This window comes from Rattus norvegicus, chromosome 19, assembly GCF_021556685.1.
Source record: "Rattus norvegicus strain SHRSP/BbbUtx chromosome 19, alternate assembly SHRSP_T2T, whole genome shotgun sequence".
Lineage (NCBI taxonomy): Eukaryota > Metazoa > Chordata > Mammalia > Rodentia > Muridae > Rattus > Rattus norvegicus.
Genome location: NC_141552.1, coordinates 27150551 through 27169843, shown reverse-complemented (window position 1 = coordinate 27169843; position 19293 = coordinate 27150551). Strand labels below are relative to the sequence as shown.

The 19293-nt window shown below is 43.0% G+C and overlaps 1 protein-coding gene across 4 annotated transcripts in view; it reads left to right on the top strand.

The window, feature by feature from the left end:
• Window positions 1-660: 660 nt before the first annotated feature.
• The window catches only part of LOC147999291 (uncharacterized), a 166504-nt gene continuing 147871 nt past the window's right edge, over window positions 661-19293 (top strand). For 2 of the 4 annotated variants that reach the window (XR_015643930.1, XR_015643931.1), the window contains exon 1: window positions 661-1288. The gene's annotated coding sequence lies outside the window, so the exon portion shown is untranslated. Of the gene's footprint in view, window positions 1289-7953; window positions 8036-16226; window positions 16474-18036; window positions 18197-19293 lie in introns of those variants that run through there. The other 2 variants (XR_015643932.1, XM_087596540.1) reach the window with 2 other exon arrangements.

The window sequence follows — 19293 nt, the reverse complement described above, 5'->3', positions numbered from 1 at the left end:
TAAGAAAACTTATGAGATGCATCAGGTAAGAATTACTGTCACAATATTCTGTCCATTCGTATTTTGCAAAATTGGAGAAGGTACTTTGTTATCTAAATTATATTAGTCTAAATTTTTGTACCTAAATCATTTTCTATCACTTTTTAAGCTTTGTATCCCTTATCTATCATAACTTGCATTTATTAACCATAATAAGTCTTCTGAGACCAAATGTACTTTCATTAATTCCAAACAATTTAAGCGTTTATGTCTTTCATCCTTAAAATTTGACACATTTTTTGCGTACAAATTTTCTTTTTCTTTTTCTTTATTCAGCTTCCACACAAAGATTATTTTTGCTCTGATTTAGAGCAGGATGCAAAGGTGGAGTGCAGACCTGAGGGGAGGGCAGATGAATGGAGTTGAGCTGCAGGATGTGAGGTTCACAGAGAATAAATAAGAAGTTAAAAAAATAAGAAATAAGCACAGTGGGGATGAAGCTGTGAATGCTTGGCATGGGGAGGTTTGGCAGTGGACTGGGCATTTTAGGGGTGGGGTGGGATTGGTGTGGGTTCTGGAGTAGTAAGGATGGTGTCTGTTCTTGTCTTTTGGGGAAACTCCTCGGTCTTCTCCCATCCCTCCTCCACCTCTACCCCCACCTCCAACCGCCATAACTGCCTCCTACCACAGCAGAGGCTTCTGGGCATCGGCCTCTTTCTGCTCAAGCTCTTCTATGTGCTCGGGGGTGGTACAAGCTTTTAAAAGTCCCAGGCAGTGGGCAGACCACGCACACTCTCCTGGCATCCCCATCCTCTCTCAGGACTTATGGTGCCAGAGCGGTTATCACAGGAGTTTGGATACTGCTGTGGACTGTCCATAGAGCCCTGCTTTCTGAGCCTCCCATGTCCACCCTGTTCCTGTCCAGGTTCCTGGCTGTCACATTTCTGCACGATGGTGAACAAGTTTGTTTTTCTGATTCTCATAACAAGAAAAGGTTAAGACTAAACTATCTAATCTTCAACCCCATCCAAGATCTGAGGAGGAGAAATGTTGCCTGAATAAAAGGAAATTCAGAGCAAACAGCTTCCAAACCTAAGAAATAACAGAAATGGTTGGCTACCCTGGGAGTCAGTCAGCAAATATTCACTGTGGCATCCACCTTCAACTCACTGGGCCAGGAGCTCTGACAACAATCCTTTGAAGCAGGTCACTTGAAGGACTATCCTATTTTTTTTTCCAAAAACTGGGACACAGAGTTCCCCATGATCAACTTCTGCACAGTCTGGACAGCTTTCTGGCAGCAGTAGAGGTAAGTAGGTAGTATTTCACCCAATGGTTCTTTAGAGCCCATCATCTTTTTCAGAATAGATTGGGGACACTACCAGGAGTTGAGGTCTCTCCCACTGTGAAAAGCCTTTAACTATTAGGACATCTGAAATGGCAGATTCTTCAGATCTCTAAAGGATTTGAGAACCACCTTTGTAGGTAATGTCTATCTCAGTGGACAAATGTGGCTTTTTTCCCAAGGGATTTACTTCCTACTTAACTTTAAAAACATACACAGGAAGTTAAATAAAGCTTATTTCTGTACCTAACTAAAGCAGTACCTAACATGACTGGAAGACTGATTATTTATAGTTGGAAAGTACTAGCTTGAATTCCTTAATTATCCACGGCAGTGTGCAGTAGTAATTTTATAAAATTAGAATTTTACACCACATTGTGAATAAGTTGCATATACTTATATCTTAAAAATGAATTGAATCATTTATGCAAGTACAATTTTAAATTCTATCATCATTCAAGAATCCATGCCATCCTAAAATATTTGAGACTTGGTATTGCTTTCTAGTATAAATAGATATACAGTGATCTATGATTTTGTCATTTTAGTCCCTTCTCCTGATTTCCCACAACATTAGACAGAGAATTGAGGAGAGAAAGAGAAAGGAAGAAAGACATCCCTGATTCGAATCTGCTTTACTGTTTCCTCCCTGACCATGGCCAGTAAGAACTTGCAACCAACCCCCTAACTGACAATAATCATCCATAACCAACGGCAGACAAATAACCACCCACCCACCCTTCCTCTTGAGAATGAGGGGGTCATGTTCCTTTAAGTTGCTTCCCAATGTGTGTGGGGTGACAACATGTTTTGGGGACCTTACAACAATTGGGACATTTTCCAAATCCTGGGAGATCTTGCAGTTTCCTATGTGTCCAGACCCTGAATGTGCCAGGATTAACTGAAGTCCTGGCTACATTAACAATGAAAAATACAAACACACATTCCTACCATATGAGGAAGGTCACCGGATATCTACCCCTTGAAGTTTGCTCAAAACAATTAGTCAATTAGCTTTTTATTCATCTTCAGGTCATTTCTTAGTAAACAGGCAGAAAAGAGGCAGATTGTTTGCCAAAATTATATCAATTGCTTCTAAGCCAGTCACCTAAGAGTTCCTGCCATCCTTTGAAGTTTCATCAGAGAGGCTCTATTTTGCACAGACTCACAATACTTATGTCTCCCATGTGGCAAACTAAAAGAACTGTTAAGATCTCCTTAAATAATTCAACAGTTTTCCCAATCCAAAGTCTCCCACCCTCCTCCAAAAAATCAAGAGATTCCTCACAAACATCTCCACTCACTTCGGTACCAGTTTATATATCAGTCACATTTCTGTTACTGCAGAAAAATACTATGACCAAGAACAACTCAAGGAATACAGTTCTTCACATTGTGGTAACCAACCCCAACTACCAAATTATTTCATTGCTAAGTCATAAATGTAAGGTGGCTACTGTTTTGAATTGTAATGTAAATAGCATGTATAAAGTATGTCTCATATGTGGTTGTTCCCTGAAGGGCTTGCAACCCACAGGTTGAAAACTGCACTTGTGTGTGGTGGTGGGAGGGGGGGTTATGAGTTTTTTGTTTTGTTTGTTTGTTTCCCTTTTTCTCAAAACCCAAATGCTGATAAGAACATAGGCCAATATCAGGCTCTTCAATTTTATTCCATTAGGCACTGTGTCTGCTCTCATGATATTAACATGCTGGTTTTTCTTTTTTACTATTCCCCAAAATGAACGTGAAATCATTAAAGGTGATGTCTCCCGCAGTGCTTTACTGTCTTATTAGTTAGCAGTGTCTGACTGCCCTGCTCAGTTGTGCTTTCATGTGAGTTCTGAGATTTTTTTTCATTCCCATGAAGATCTGTATTGGGATTATAATGGGATGGATTTAAACCTGTAGATGACTCTGGTAGGATTCGATATAATAATATAAATCATACTGATACATGAAAATGAGAGGTCTCTTCATTTTCTGGTTTCTTCAGTTTTTTTATTTTTCCTAATGATTTCATTTTAACAAGTCTTTACTTCCTTAGATATTACAAGATTTTTATTCTGAATGGGTTTGTTTTCTTGGCTTCTTTCATCATATTTATTGTTGGTATACAGGAGTTCTATTGATTTTACTGTGATTTTAGTGAATGTGTCCATGAGCCATAGGAGTTTGCCAGTGGTTTCGTAGTGGTCTTTATATATGGATCATATCGCCTGCAAATGAGAATGCTCTGACTGCTTTCTTTCATATTGACATGCCTTTCCATCTCTCTCTTGTCATATTGTTTGGATAAGACTTCACATACTAGTTGAATTAGATGAAAAGAATGAACATCTGTGACTTATTCCTGATTTTAGTGGAAATCCATTATGATTTCCTCCAGTTAGGATGCTGTTTGCCTTGCATATAGCCTTTATAATGTTAAGGTGTGTCTTCTCCATATCCCAGATTTCCAGGAATTTTGCATTAATCACTGTGGGATTTTGCCAAAGAGATTGTCTGCCTCTACTGCAGTGATCATGTGTTTCCTGTTCTTGGTTTTCTGTGGTGAATTGTTTATTCATTTGTATTTGTTGAAACATTCTTGCACCTCTGCAGTCAAGCCAGCTTGATCACGGTACCTGACACTTTTGGTAAATGTCTGAATTTTATTTTCCAGGATATTACTGAGAAATTTTTCACTTAACTGTTCCTTCCAATCTTAGTTTCTTTTCTATGCTGTGAAGAGACACCATGAGCAAGGGAACTTTTAGAAGAAAGAGTTTATTTCAGCTTACAGTTTCAAGGATCATGAGTCTATGAATATTATGCTGGGGTACACGGCAGCAGGTAGGACACCATGTTTCTAGAGAACTGGCTGAGAGCTTACATCTTATGTGCAAGTCGGAGACAGAGAAAGTGTTAACTATAGATGGTGTTGAATTTGGAAACCTCAAAGCCCAATCCCATACACTCCTCCAACAAATCCGTATCTTATAATTCTTCCCGAATATTTCCACTAACCAGCAACAAACATTCATATATGTGAGTTTATGGGGGCCATTATCATTCAAATCACCATATTCCACTCCCAATTCCCCATAGGTTCTTAAACATATCATAATAAAAATACATTAGCTCAGCTTCCAAAACCCCTGTAGTCTTTCAGTCTCTACACAGTTTATCCACAGTGCTTTTCGACCCTCCAGGAAGTCCCTTAATTATTCCCCTATGAAATCAAAAGGCAAATTGCATATATCCAATGTGTAATGCCAAAAATATGTTATCATTGCAAAGGGAAGTTGGGAATGTGGTGAGCCAGTTCAAGGCATTAACCCAACAGGGCACAGTCCACATTCTCTACTTCTGATGCATGACAAAGGGATTAGATGGGTCCACTGCTCTGGCTTTGCTGACTGCAACATAATTCCTAAAACTATGTTGTATCGCATAGATCTGAGGTGGTTGTGTTTTCATTGTCACTCATTTCTAGGATTTTAATTTTTCCTTATGTGTTTCTCCCTTGGCCCCTTCAGTAGTGTGTTGTTTGTGTTGCTGACCTTCCACGAGAGTGTGTACTGACTGCACTTTCTATTGTGTGATACCAGTTTGATTCCTTTGTGCTTAGATAGAATGCGTGACACTACTTCAGCTTTCTTATCTTTCCTGAGGGCTCTTCTGTGTCCTAATCCGTGGTCAATTTTGGAGACAGATCCACAGGCTGATAGAAAATATATGTATAGTTCAGTGTAGTTTGTTAGGTCCATTTGACTGATGATGTCACTGAATTCTGCTCCTCCTCTTTTGTTTATTTGCATGTGATCTGCCAAGTGGTCAGAATAGACTATTAAAAACAATCACAACCACTATTATAGCTAATGGGTAATTTCACATCTATCTGATAATTATATATTTAAATTTGTGACTGCTGTGTTTAATATGTATATATTTAGAATTGTAGTATCTTTTGGTAATTGCAAAGTATGAAATGAATGTCCTTACATCTTCAGGACAGGATTGGTTTGAAATCTATTCTGTCAGCTGGATAGAGAAACTGCATAGAATTGCTATAGGGACCTGTGTCTTAGGTCTGTTTCCCTAGTATATCCTCTACATCTCTCATGATGGTGATCCTGTTTCTGGCTAAATGTATGTCTGTTTACTGGGGAATTGAGTTTAGTAACGTGCAAATATTATTTAAACCTATGTATTTAATTTTGTTAATTTTTGTGGGTTTTATTGGCTTCTTTTGATTGACTGTTCTAGTTTTGTTAAATTATTTCCTGTTTCCTCTGGTATTTTATCCTTCTCTTCAAACTAAAGTATTCCTTTTAGGATCCTCTATAGAGCTCCTTACTGGTTATACATATTTTGTAAATTTATTCATCATATGCCTTAATCAGCACAGTAGCTGGGCAGCTGCCTGCCCTCCATGGTATCAGATCTACTTTCCAAACAATAACGCTCAACTCTTACTGACTGTGTAGCATCTTGGCTGCTCTTTGTTGCACTTGGACAGCCCTCAGGACCAGGCTCTCCTCTCCCTTAACCATGGCTGCTGTCCTCTTCCTCTCTCCTCTCCATCACACATGTTCTTCCTTTATTCTCTGTCAGCTTCTTCCTCCTTCTTCCCTCCTCATGATCCTCTCTAGCAAAGCCCTCAAAGCTCCCCCCACCCCCCACATCTCTCTGCTGTGCAGCTGTTGGCTGTTGGCTTCTTTATAATCACAGTTAACTGGGAGCAGGGTCAGTTTTTGGAGGTTAACCAGTCTTGAGTTCTACATATTAGCATTAAAATACAAGCAGAATTAGGCCAATCCACTACAAGGATTTCTTTTGTTTTGTTTTGGTGTAAGTTTTCTTTTACCTTTTCACTTTTTATTTTATTTTTGGCTATTTTTTTATTAATTGGTTATTTTATTTATTTACATTTCAACTGTTGTCCTGCTTTCCACACTCCCCTCATCATATCTTACATCCTATTTCTGCTCAGCTTTGCCTATATGACAGTGTTCCCCCACCTACATATATCCATTCCCACCTCACAACTCCAGCATCTACTTTTGGTGGGCAACAGGCCTCAGCGTAGTCAATGGCCTCCCACCACATAGGTGCCACTTAAATCAGTCCCCTTCTACACAGTTACCTAGAACCATAGACCCTGTATATACTTTGGCTGGCAGTTTATTCCCTAGGAGCTGGGGGATTGGTGACAGAGGGTCTGGTTAGATATTAAAGACCAATAGTTGCTGCTTTCTCTTCTTTTTCTGGTTATGGGTGAAATGGTGATTGTGTGCTTCATTTTTTGAAATTATTGAGAGATGATTTATTTCTTGGTTTTTCTTGGGTATAGTTTAGCTCATTGTCTTGGAGTTTCCCTACTACAATCCTCTGTTGTGCTTTCTTAGAGAAAAATATTGTTTAAATTTGGTTTTGTCATGAAATATTTTGGTTTCTCCATTTATGGTGATTGAGAATTATGCTGGGTATAGGATCCTTGGTCCGCATTACATCTGCCCAAGATTTTCTGGCTTTTGGAGTCTCTGTTGAGAAGTCTGGTGTAATTCAGATAGGTCTGAACTTATTTGTTACTGGTTATTTATACCTTACCCCTTCTAATGATCTTTCTTTGATCTGTGCATTCAGTGTTTTAATTATTATGTTAATGGAGGAATTGTTTCTGGTATGATTAAATTGGCATATTGTAGGCTTGTTGTACCCTCATGGTCTTTTCTTTCTTTACCTTATGGATGTTTTCTGCTATGATTTACTGAATATGCTTACTGGACCTGTAAACTGGAAATCTAAATTCTCTTCTATTCTATTATCCTTAGGTTTGGACTTTTAATTCTGTCCTGAAATTCATGGATGTTTTGTATTCAATAAACCATACATGGTTATCTGAGATGGGTATTTTGTGATTTGTGGGGTGATCTCCTTGACCCCAACTCTTACATCTAGTACCACGTTTTATAATGAAACAAGGTCAAGAATGGTGACCTCTTGCCATAAACTATATGAAAAAGGCAGGTGAATTAATGTGTGTCAAGTATCAGTAGATTCCTGGGTGGTTTTTGCTCCGGGTTGGCCATATGCAACAGTTTCAAAAGCCCAAGTTTGATGTTCCTTGGGATTCCCAAGATGATGCACTCAGACCTGACAGACAACACCCAGAATCCTCGTCAAAGAAATTGATTTATAAAATCGAGGGAACGTTACTAAGTCATGTTACAAAATATTTGATCACACTGTGATCTCCAAGAATGTATTATTTACTGAAAAACTAGTGTGTGGTATAGCAGGGCCATGGCACAGACATTTAAAGCAAGAGTTGTTTATTCATGTAAACATGGACTTAATTACGGTATGGCTCACCTACCACACACATTTATGGCAAAGGTAAAAAGTGCACTTAGGTCCAGCAGATCAAGACACAACGTGAAAGGAAATCTAGATAACTAAACCAATGGAAAGTTTTTGAGTTAAAGGATTTTTAAGAAAGTGTTCAGAGGGAACAGGACTGCTCTTCTTCTGGGAGGTCAGTGAATCAGGAAAGACAGTTGGGAGCTTTACTTGACTTCAGCATCTGACTCCTGAAACTTCATTGGTAAACTTAATGTCTGGAATTTTGGATTGTAAAACAACAGGTTGGCCCTGCAGCTTTGGGCAAGGCCCATGGACAAAGAGATCGCACCTGATGGGAACAATCTTAAAAGCCATCTGATTCTGGTAAGTCACCTGAGAAGTCCTCAAGGAGAGAGGAATGAATGGGTAGCACCATAATAGAAGGCTTTAGGATCTCGGATAGTGCTACTCTAGATGCCTTGGAAATAGAAGCAGAAAATGTAAAGCTAAATGACTTCACAGGAATTAGCTCATTTCTGATTATGATTTTTTCATATTGGTATTTTATATTTATTCTTTTTTTAATATTTAAAGCAAGAGCCTTAGGTTGTAAGGTGAGGCGGTCTTAGAATCAGAAAATGCTTAGAACACTTGTATGGCGCCCCACAACTAACACTATCTGGCTAGAAATTCTGCTTTTAATCTCGTCACCATCGACAGCTTCCATTTAACCAGCAGGGTCCATGCCAGGCAGACACTGAGCAGGTTGTATGTTCTGTTAATCTCCACTACAACCCAATTCAGCAGAAACACCCCCATTTTACAGGTGAAGAAACCACAGCTCAAAGCAAATGAGTATCAGGGTCCCCTCAGTCTCACTGGCTGTCACTCAGACCCACATCCTTCTCTGTAAAGGGAAGCCATGGGCCTGATGTGGGCTGTGCAAGCTGATTCTGCTGTGATGATCAATGCTATTCTTGACCCTGGGAGAATTTAAGACAAGGTGAGCCCACAGACTCCTGGGATAGATTCTGCCTCTGGGTTCTAGGGTGGGACACAGTATCCCTTGTCTGGGACACAGTATCCCTTGTCGTGGTTCTCTACTCAGCTGAGGAGTCAGCTCCCATGTGTCAGCTTCTATGGCAGTGGTTCTCAACAGTCCTACTGCTGCAACCCTTTAATACAGCTCTTCATACTGTGATGATCCCCTCCATAAAATTATTTCATTGCTACTTCATAAATAATATTGCTACTCTTATGAGTCATAATGTACAAGGTATCTGATATGCAATCTCTGTGAAGCAGTTGCCACCCACAGGTTGAGAAATATTGCTCTATAAACTTTTTTTTTTTTAATGAAAGGCTTTCACCTCAGAAGTGCCTGGAGCAGTTGTAAGAGCCCTGAAATACTGGCAAGTTTTGGCAGGCCCAAGACTGCTTGCCTTAATGACAACAGAGATTCCTGGCTAAAGGCACAATCTGAAATCACTGTCCCCAGGTCATTTCTTGCCTAAGTTTTCCCTCATTACAATGTCTGTCTGCTTGGACATGTCTGTCCAGGAAGCCAGTCCATGTAGTGTCTGATACAGACAGAATGCTAAAGGCAAGAATTCTTTCCCTCTGTTGGCCCACAGTCATTTCTATAGAAGTAAGTTCAAATCCCCTGTGGATAAATGTGTGTCTCTCACACGGTGTGTGAGACTTGAAATGTCAACCGTTTGAGTTGACAAAAAACAAGTTTCACTTCAGATTTACAACTGACTAAAAATTATTTTTCGGAGAATGCAGAGGGTGGCCAGGCCTGCAGAGTCAGATCCTCTCCCTGCCTGGGATGATCCCACCCGAATGGCTGAGAAACACCGAAAGAAATGCTCAACATCTTTAGTCACAAGGGAAATGCAAATCAAAACAACCCTGAGATTTCACCTCACACCAGTGAGAATGGCTAAGATCAAAAACTCAGGTGACAGCAAATGCTGGCGAGGATGTAGAGAAAGAGGAACACTCCTCTTTTGTTGGTGGGATTGCAGACTGGTACAACCATTCTGGAAATCAGTTGGAGGTTTCTCAGAAAATTGGACATTGAACTACCTGAGGACTGAGCTATACCTCTCTTGGGCATATACCCAAAAGATGCCCCAACATATAAAAAAGACACGTGCTCCACTATGTTCATAGCAGCCTTATTTATAATAGCCAGAAGGTGGAAAAAACCCAACAGAGGAATGGATACAGAAAATGTGGTACATCTACACAATGGAATATTACTCAGCTATCAAAAACAATGAGTTTATGAAATTCATAGGCAAATGCATAGAACTGGAAAATATCATCCAGAGTGAGGTAACCCAATCACAGAAAAACACACATGGTATGCATTCATTGATAAGTGGCTATTAGCCCAAATGCTTGAATTACCCTAGATGCACAGAACACATGAAAATCAAGAAGGATGACCAAAAAGCAAATGCTTCACCCCTTCTTTAAAAGAGGAACAAGAATACCCTTGGCAGGGAATAGAGAGGCAAAGATTAAAACAGAGGCAGAAGGAACACCCATTCAGAGCCTGCCCCACATGTGGCCCATACATATACAGCCACCCAATTAGATAAGATGGATGAAGCAAAGAAGTGCAGGCTGACAGGAACTGGATGTAGATCTCTCCTGAGAGACACAGCCAGAATACAGCAAATACAGAGGCGAATGCCATCATTAAACCACTGAACTGAGAACGGTACCCCCGTTGAAGGAATCTTAGAAAGGACTGAAAGAGCACAAGGGGGTTAAGACCGCATATGAACAACAATTCCAACCAACCAGAGCTTCCAGGGACTAAGCCACTACCCAAAGACTATACATGGACTGACCCTCGACTCTGACCTCATAGGTAGCAATGAATATCCTAGTAAGAGCACCAGTGGAAGGGGAAGCCCTTGGTCCTGCCAAGACTGAACCCCCAGTGAACGTGATTGTTGGGGGGAGGGTGGTAATGGAGGGAGGATGGGGAGGGGAACAGCCATATAGAAGAGGGGGGGTTAGGAGGATGTTGGCCCGGAAACCGGGAAAGAGAATACAATCAAAATGTAAATAAGAAATACTCAAGTTAATAAAGAAAAAAAAAAATGTAGCCCCACTCTGACTGGCCAACTAAGCTCCAGAAAATCTTCCCCAATCACAAAACTGGGCCATGTGGGAGCCTAAACTGTTTAAAGGGGAGAGCTGAGTGCTTTCTCCTGGAAGAAATACTTGGGGGTTGACTGTCACTTGTGAACCTTCTGTGTTAAGTCACTTCTCAGAAGGGAAGCTTTCCTCTAACTCTTCCATGGGACCCACCCAGCACTGGGGCCTGAGGATCCTATGGTGTTGCAGCTCTGAGCTGGGAGGGGTAGCTCTCACCCTGGCATGGAGAAGCCTGTTTTCACAGCTGATCTAGATCTGAGGAACAGGGGCTTTTAAAGAAGCATGTGAGAGCTTCTCCTGCAGGAGAGCCCAGTCTGCAGGGAAAGTCACACAGGACAGCGAAAAGTGACTTCGCAACAAACACAGGGAATGGGAACCAGGGAGGGCACTGGATGGATGGTTGGAGAGTTTGAGAAAGCCTGCATCTCCCTGAAAGACTTCCCACAACCATAATCCCACCACTGTCCCCTTCTCACAGGGGAGGCTCAGCAAAGCCTGCCACCTGCTGGGATCCCTGCAAACTAAAACCAGAGTGGAGAACTGAGGAAAGCACTTTGGTGGAGGGGGAGACACAAGTCTCCAGGGCCAGGTCAGCCTTCTGTCCCTTTGGTTCTCCTCACTTCACAGAGGTGCCTATTGAAAGGTGAGGCAAGCCGGGATCTCAACAGTCTTTGGGCAAAGAAGTGAGAGCCCACAGGCAGAGCAAGGCAAAGCAGAGCCAGGCAGAGCAAAGTGAAGCCCTGCCAGTCAGCAAATAGGCCTTGCCCATGTGGGACTGGTGGCAGCAGTGCTTGCCCTTGCTCTCCTGGTGGTGCAGAACACCTGCCTGGATGTGGGGAAACTCACAGTGGCTTGTCCTCCAGCTGCAACTGCCAGTGCTTGGGGAGGGGGAAGTTGAAGATGCTCCCATGATCCTCCGATTTCCGGCCCACTTTGTCCACGGTTGTCCATGTTCAAGGCTGTGGTCAGCCCCGCCAGAAGCCCCGAGGACAGGGAGAGCAAGCACAACTGGCCAGCAACCACCATGGGCATCTGAGGTGGGACCCAGGCCAAGTAGCCACAGAGGCGCACCAGGCAGCCAGGCACCAACCCCAAGCCTGTGCATACTGAGGCCAATGACACTCCACTAGTCCCTCCCACCATGCACATCCCACCCCTGGCAGGCAAGATCTCTCTGTCCAGGGCTTCCCCCAGACCTCCAACTACCAACAGCTCAATGAGCCCTTACTTAATTCTTGTTAACCATAATGGCTTGTCATAAAAGGTCATTGGGAAAGTCAATGATGAGATGAAAGCCTTAAAAGAAAACTAGAGAGACTTACGGAAATGAAGAAGAAAGCTCTCTTCCCAGTAGGAGCCTGGCAGTCCCAAGCTCAGGGCACCTCATGTCCAGTCTTGAACCCAGCATGCATTGTTGTGGAGAACCTGCCTGCTTAAGGACCTGGCTTCCCACTCATTCTCCTGAGATGATGACTTTAATTCTTTTAATTTTTACTGGTTATTTTCTTCATTTCCATTTTATGTGTTATCCCCTTTTCCAGTTTCCTTTCTCCACGAAGCAGAGTCCAGCTCACAAGCCTGAGCAGCTGCAGCCATAGTGCACCATGGGGGATCCTGGGGCAGACTGTTTCATCACCAAGATCCTGTGGACCCACAGGGGCTGCATGACCTTAAAGGAACTGCAGAGTAGGATCAGGCTCCAGAGGCAGAGCTCTATGAGCTGCTGGGCAAGACTGCTTATTCCTATTGGAGACTGGAGATCAGGCAGGGATCACGCTGTAGGTGGCGGCTACTACTGAAGCCTTGTGGCTTCAATCTCAAGTGCATCCAGGGACCATGCTACAGATTGCCCAAGCCTCTGCAAGCTCAAACTTCTAGGACAGAGTCATTATGCAAAATCCCAGAGAAACCTCTGCAAATATCCACACCAAGTTTTTAGGAACAGAGCTTCCAGGTCCTGAAGAATCATGAGCTTTCTGGGCTTAACCAAGAGGAGCCGGCCTTCTTCCTGGTACAGGGGAATGCTTTTCTCCTGCAAAAGTTACTACAAAGGAGACAGCCACAAACAGATCTGCTTGAAGCCACAGCCATGCAAGAGAGTCCAAGTCTGTGAGCACTTCACCCAGGCCAACTGCCGTTACCTCAACTGTCTCAGGTCTCATGACCTGATGGACAGGAAGGTGCTGACCTCCGTGACTGTGCACGGGCTGAGTTCTGATGGGGTCCAGAACATCCAGGACATCTGCAACAACAAACACATTAGGAGGAGACCCACTGGCATGAGAGCTCCCCATGAACATCATAGCAGCAGGGCACACAGAGACAGAAGCAAAAGCAGAGACTGATTCCTTCCAAACAGCCTAGGATTTCTCTCCCATGTCTCATTTTGGCATCTGGTTCACCTTGTCCAGATGTCACCAGCTGTAAGGATTCCCTGGAGGACTTGTCTACAGCTGTCACTCAGGAGGTCAAGAACCTGGGGACCCAGGACTCTGCACAGCTTTCCTTGGTCTCATCTAAGGCTGCTGGTGTCTGAGGACCCAGTCACATGAGAGCAAGCCAGGGGTTTTCTGAGAATGGAGATCTGGATGCTTCTTTTCTAGAAATCCTACTGATTCTTTGTAAGCTCCTGCCTCCTCTGCTGGCTTTCTTCTTGCTGCAGCAAAAAGAGATGAATCCATGTCCATGAGAACAGGCATGCCTTCTGGACACCGCATGGAGGTCAAGGGAAAGAATGAGGCTCCAGACATCGATTACATCCCATTTTAAATGGTTCTATTGATGGGGTGACAATGGAAGAAGCAACAGACTCAGGAATTCTAGGTAAAAGGAGAAACTCAGGGAAGGAGTTTGGCAATGTTCCTTCTCTTTCAATTCAGTGGAATAATTGAAGCACTATTGTTATTGGGTCTTCATTAAAAGTCTGGTAGAAAGGATGCATTAAAGCCATGTGGCCCTGATTATTATTATTTTTAATTTTTGGAGTGGCAGCCTTTAATGACTGTATCTATTTTCTTATGGGAATTATTCATTACCTTCCCAGATCTGTATTTAACTTGGTATTTGTTATCTGTTAGAAAAATCACCAGTATCAAATAGATTTTTCACTTTTCTGTAGTAAAGGCCTCTGAAGTAAGCCCTAATGATTGTTGAATTCACTCAGTGTCCTTTGTTATATCCCCCTTTTCATTTCTGATTTGGTACTTTAGATATAGGCTCTGTGGTTTGTCTGTCTTGTGGATCTTCTCAAAAAAAAAAAAAAAAAAAGCCAGCTCTTGCTTTGCTTGGCTCTTTGTATCATTCTCTTTGTTTGTAAGTGATTGATTTTAGTTCTGAGTTTATTTCCTGCCATCAAATCCTACCAGACTCTCTATGGGATGAGGCTTTGCCTCACCTTGGTAACAGCAGCATGTGATACATGAAGCTTTTGCTGCTCTCTGTAGTGGGGATGACGTCACAATTTCACTGAAAACCATGCACAGCCTCGTTTTAGACTGTATTAAAGTAGCCCACGATTTCAGTGCTCCCTGCAAGGTGCCATGAGACAGTAGTAACATGAGTCTGCCTGCACCTCGACAGTTTTCACTAGGGACTTCTGAGTGATTTTATGAAAATTTATAGTGAGTTCATGGATGAACATGCACAAACACAAACGCACACACACACTTTACTGACATGGTGCACATTCTTTCCACACAAAGAAGAAAGTGAGTATTAATGAAAACACACCAATAAAGAAATCGATGGACGGGGTTGTGGGGAAGCTGGGGCTTAGAGTTACTTAAAGGCCCTGTGCAGGCTCTCCTTCTGTTGGAGGCTAAACTTCAAGTGCAATGGGGTTCTTTATTTTCTTTCTGTATAGCACACAGAGCTAGGGTGGAAACTAGGTTTTGAGCATATTTGGCAAGTACAGTCACACTGAATTAATTCCTAGGGCTGGAACCCTATTAATGTTCTACAGAATTACAGGGCAGGCTGGATGAAGACTCTCAGCTGACAATGTGGACATCTCAAGACAGGCACTGGACAATGGCTGACAGACTTGTATGAAGACTGGAAATGTTTTGCTATCTCACAGGAAAAGAAGGCCCCTCCCACTACACTGTACTCTAAGGACAGCTTATTCAGATAAGGGATGACATGAACTATTGTCTCATGTCACAGATGTCAGCACAAAATATTCTAGGTATTGTATGCCAATGGTAGCATTAACAGAACAAATCACACAGTGTTGTGAAGATATAGAATATGACTATATGTAGCAAGAACCAGGCCTCTTCTAGTTTCTAAGATCATACCTGAGAACCTCAAATATAGTAATAATGTGATAATGTGGTATAAGTCTAGTTACAACTAGTTTCTATTGTGACACAGATGACTCTTTTTGTGTCATGGTCAGCTTATAATGAATGACTAGACCTAAGCATGAGAATAACCAAATACTACATTGCTTCTCTAGCTGCTGAGCTTTTAAAAGCCCTGGTGTGACAGCAAGCTTTTGTGGACATCTGGATTATTCCTTCTGTACTTTAACTCTCTAAGTCAACCCCACTCTGAGTAAGTCAGTTCCATTCCATAAGTTGGAAATCAGTCAACTGGAAAAAAAAATACTTTCTCAATACAAACACAGATTGGCCATGGAAAAAGGGCAGCTTGAACTGTCCCACCTAGGTCCTGGGCTTGCACAGGCCTGCTGTCCAAAAGAAACCTGTGTTCACAGCTGCAGGCTGCATTCACTATGGATGCTCTTGAGGTTCCTCCCTAAACTGCTTAGATTAAGATAATTTTGTTGCCGTCTATCAAAAGAATTCATTATGCCAAACTGGCCTTTCTTCTGAACCTTCTGTTCTGTGGGCAGGGCAAAATCTCCAGCAACCCTCACAGCAATGTGGGCTGCCAATCTGGGACTCAGAATTATACCAGTGCAAACCAAGAACGGGGCAACTGGAAGACCTCATTGGGTTGTAGGAACCTCCTGTTCTGAGTCACTTCTCAGAAGGGGCACTTTGCTCTAACTCCTCCATGAGACCCAACCAGTACTGGGGCTGGAGGCTCCTTAGGTGTGGCAGCTCTGAGCTGGGAGGGGGAGCTGGCACACTGACATGAAGAAGCCTGTTTTCACAGCTGATCTGGATCTGAGGAACAGGTGCTTTTAAAGAAGCATGTGAGAGTACCTCCTGCAGGAGAGCTCACTCTGCAGGGAAAGTCACACAGGACAGGGAAAAGTGGCTTCCCCACTTCCACAGGTCCTGTGACCCCAGGGAGGGCACCAGATGGTCCAAGAGTTTGAGAAAAGCCTGCATTTGCCTGAAAGACTTCCCTCAACCATAAGTCCCACCACTGTCCCAGACTCACACCTGAGGATCAGCAAAGCCTGGCACCTGCTGGGGTCCCCACAAACTGAACCCAGAATGGAGAACTGCGGGAAAGCACTTCGGGAGAGGGGGGAGACACAAGTCTCTGGGGCCAGGCCTGGGGTCTGTCCCTTAGGCTCTCCTCACCTCCGTTAGCCTCCTAGTGCAGAGCGCTGCAAGCCGGGATCTCAAAAGTCTTGGGCTGAAGAAATGGGAGAAGGTAGCAGCAGTGGCGGTGGGGTCGACAGGGGAGTTGAAGACGGAATGGTAGCAACGCAAGCAGCGATGGCTAGGGCTGAGGCCGGGGGGGGGGGGGGGGGGGGCGAAGGAGAGGACGGTGTGGGGGGGTCGGGGCGGGGGCAGGGTAGGGGCAAGGGCAGGCTGGGGGCGGGGGTTGGGACGGGTCTGAGTCGAGGGCGGTGGTGGGACTGGGAGGGGGGATGGGTAGGAGGCATTGTGGAGTGCGGGTGTGAGGCAGGGGCAGGAGCAGGGGCAAGCAGAGCAAAACCCAGCCCTGTCAGCTGGCAGATACCCTCTGGGGCGGGACAGACTCGCCCTGCAGCTCTATTGATGGGGTGACAATGGAAGAAGCAACAGACTCAGGAATTCTAGGTAAAAAGAGAAACTCAGAGAAGGGGTTTGACAATGTTCCTTCTCTTTCAAATCAGAGGAATAATTGAAGCACTATTGTTATTAGGTCGTCATTAAACTTCTGGTAGAAAGGCTGCATTAAAGCCTAGTGGCCCTCATATATATTTTTTAATTTTTGTAGTGGCATCGTTTAAATACTATCTATTTTCTTATGAGAATAATCTTATGAGTTAAATCCCACATTTGGATTTAACTTGGTATTTGTTATCTGTGTAGAAAAATTACCAATATCAAATAGATTTTTCACTTTTCTGTAGTAAAGGACTCTGAAGAAGCCCTAATGATTGTTGAATTCACTCACATGTCTATTGCTTCATCCCCCTTTTCATTTCTGATTTGATAATTTAGGTATTGACACTGTGGTGTGTACTTCGTTTCAGAAAGGGGTTGTTTCTCTTATGGATCTCCTCAAAAAACAGCTCTTGCTTCCTATGACTCTTTGTATTATCCTCTTCGTTTGTAATAGATTTTAGTACTAAGTTTATTTCCTGCCATCAAATCATACCAGACTCTCTGTAGGATAAGGCTTTGCCTCATCTTGGTAACAGCAGCATGTGATAAATGAAGCTTTTGCTGCTCTCTCGTGGTGATGACGTCACAATCTCTGTGTAAACCATCCACAGCCTGTTTTTAGGCTGTATTATAGTAGACCACCATTTCAGTGTTACCTGCCAGGTGCCGTGGGACACTAGTAACACACGTCTGCGTGCACCTCCACAGTTTTCATTACAGTCTTCTAAGTCATTTTATGAAAATTGATAGTGAGTTCATGGATGAACATACACAAACACCTGCACAGAAACACAAACAAACACAAACTCTCTCTCTCTCTCTCTCTCTCTCTCTCTCTCTCTCACACACACACACACACACACACACACACATACACACACACACTTTACTGACATGGTACACATTCTTTGCACACCAAAAATAAAGTGAGCAGTAATGAAAATACACCAATAATGGAGTCGATGGAGGGAGTTATGCAGAAGCTGGGACTTAGAGTTACTTAAAGGCCCTATGCAGGCTCTCCTTTTGTTGGAGGAGAAATTTCAAGTGCAATGTGGTTCGTTATTTTCTTTCTCTAAAGCACACAGGCTATGGTGGAATGTAGGGCTTTGACCATGTTTGGAAAGTACAATCACACTGAATTAAATCCTAGGGCTGGAACCCTATTAATCTTCTACAAAATTACAGAGCAGGCTGGATGAATACTCCCAGGAGACAATGTGGACATCTCAAGACAGGCACTGGACAATGGCTGAAGACTTGTCTGAAGACTGGAAATATTTTGAAAATTCAGAGAGAAAAAAAAGGCCCCTCTGACTACACCGTACTCTAAGGACAGTTTATGCAGGTTAGGCATGGCATGAACTATTGTCTCATGTCACAGATGTCAGCACAAAGTATCCAAGGTATTGTATGCCAATGGTAGCATCAACAGAACAAGGCACACAGTGTCATGAAGACATAAATTATGAGTTTGTGTAGCAAGACCCAGGCCTCCTCCAGGGTCTTAGATAGTAACTGAGAACCTCAAATACGGTAGTGATGTGATAGTGTGGGGGTGAATCTAGTTACAACTAGCTTCTATTGTGACACAGATGACTCTTTTTGTGTCATGGTCAGCTTATAATGAGAAGAAGACCTAAGCATGAGAATAACCAAATACTACATTGCTTCTCTAGCTGCTGAGCTTTTAAAAGCCCTGGTGTGACAGCCAGCATTTGTGGACATTCTGGATTGGTCCTTTTGTACTTTAACTCTCTGAGTCACCTCCACTCTCAGTAATTTAGTTCAATTCCATAAATTGGAAATCAGTCACCTGGAAAAAATACATTCTCAATATGATCCCAGATTGGCCATGGAAAAAGGGTAGCTTGAACTGTCCCACCTAGGTTCTGGGCTTGCACAGGCCTGCTCTCCAACAGAAACCTGTGTTCACAGCTGCAGGCTGCATTCACTATGGATGCTCTTGAGGTTCTTCCCTAAACTGCTTAGATTAAAATAATTTTCATGCTAACTATCAAAAAACTCATTATGCCAATCTGGCCAACAGGAAGCTAATTTCTATTCTGTATTTTGTCAGATGTGCAAAATACATATGGTCATCATTGATAATAGGTGAAAGATCTGCTCTAATATGGACACTAAGTGGTGCTGGAGGATGATCCTGACCCACAATGAGGAGTGGGAACACCAGAGCCCTGTAGGGATGGCTGGCAAGCTAACACATTGAGCATGCACAGCTCAGTAAATTTCCTGTGAATACACATCTCCTGAGATCTCTCTATTTGATTGGAGGTGATCCTGTCCACCTAATACAGTACATGATGTGGAAGGACAAAAGCACCTGCAGGAGCTGTGGTGATGACTCACAGGATAGAGCATCTGCTGCTCTCTCAGAAGAACCACATGGACCCTAACAATTGGGTAAAGTGTGTCAGTGATTAC